Raw genomic sequence first — 1,235 nt, forward strand, 5'->3', positions numbered from 1 at the left:
AAACCCTACCTACCTTCTAAAATTCAAACCCATTTTCCCACCCATTCCCACCTTATATGGCCGAAACTTCACTCTCCCCTCTCCCTATATATACCCTTCCATTCCACCTCATTTTCACACAACACAACCCCCTCTTCTTCACCTTGGCCGAACCTACATCTCTCCCTCTCTATCATATTCTCTTCTTCTTCTTCTTCTCTTCTTTTTTCTCTTGCTCGAGGACGAGCAATATTTTAAGTTTGGTGTGGTCAAAGCACAATCTTTTTTGTTTTCTACTACCATCAATGGCACCTAAGGCCGGAGAATCCTCTAGAAAAGGAAAAGGAAAGACAAAAAGCTTCCACCTCCGAGTCATGGGAGATGGAAAGATTCATCTCCAAGAGCCATCAAGACCACTTCTATGATGTGGCAAAGAAGAAGGTGATCCCTGAGGTCCCTTTCAAGCTCAAGAAATATGAGTATCTGGAGATCCAACATGAAATTCGAAAAAGAGGTTGGGAAATCCTAACCAACCCCATGCAACAAGTCAGAATCTTAATGGTTCAAGAGTTCTATGCCAATGCATGGATCACTAGGAACCATGATCAAAGTATGAACCCGAGTCCAAAGAATTATCTCACAATGGTTCGGGGGAAATACTTAGATTTTAGTCCGGAAAATGTGAGGTTGGCATTCCACTTGCCCATGATGCAAGAAGATGTACGCCCCTACACTAGAAGGGTCAACTTTAATCAAAGGTTGGACCAAGTCCTTATGGACATATGTGTGGAAGGAGCTCAATGGAAAAGAGACTCCAAAGGCAAGCCAGTCCAACTAAGAAGACTGGACTTCAAGCCTGTGGCTAGAGGATGGTTGGAGTTCATTCAGCACTCCATCATTCTCCATGAAATAAGAGAAGATCAAAGAGCAATGAGGGAGGAGCAACAAAGGCAAGGAAGGGACATAGAAGAGCTTAAGGACATTGTTGGTCCTTCAAGAAGAAGACGCCACTAAGGTGGATTCATTCCTTATTTTTATTTCTTTCTGCTTTTCGGTTTTAATATTGTGTTTATCTATGTTTTGTGTCTCTACTTCATGATCATTAGTATGTAGTAACCATCTCTTAAAGCTATGAATAAAATCCATTAATCCTTCACCTCTCTTAAATGAAAAATGTTTTAATTCAAAAGAACAAGAAGTACATGGGTTTCGAAATTATCCTTGAATTTAATTTAATTATATTGATGTGGTGACAA

This window comes from Arachis duranensis, chromosome 6, assembly GCF_000817695.3.
Source record: "Arachis duranensis cultivar V14167 chromosome 6, aradu.V14167.gnm2.J7QH, whole genome shotgun sequence".
In the NCBI taxonomy this organism is placed as follows: domain Eukaryota; kingdom Viridiplantae; phylum Streptophyta; class Magnoliopsida; order Fabales; family Fabaceae; genus Arachis; species Arachis duranensis.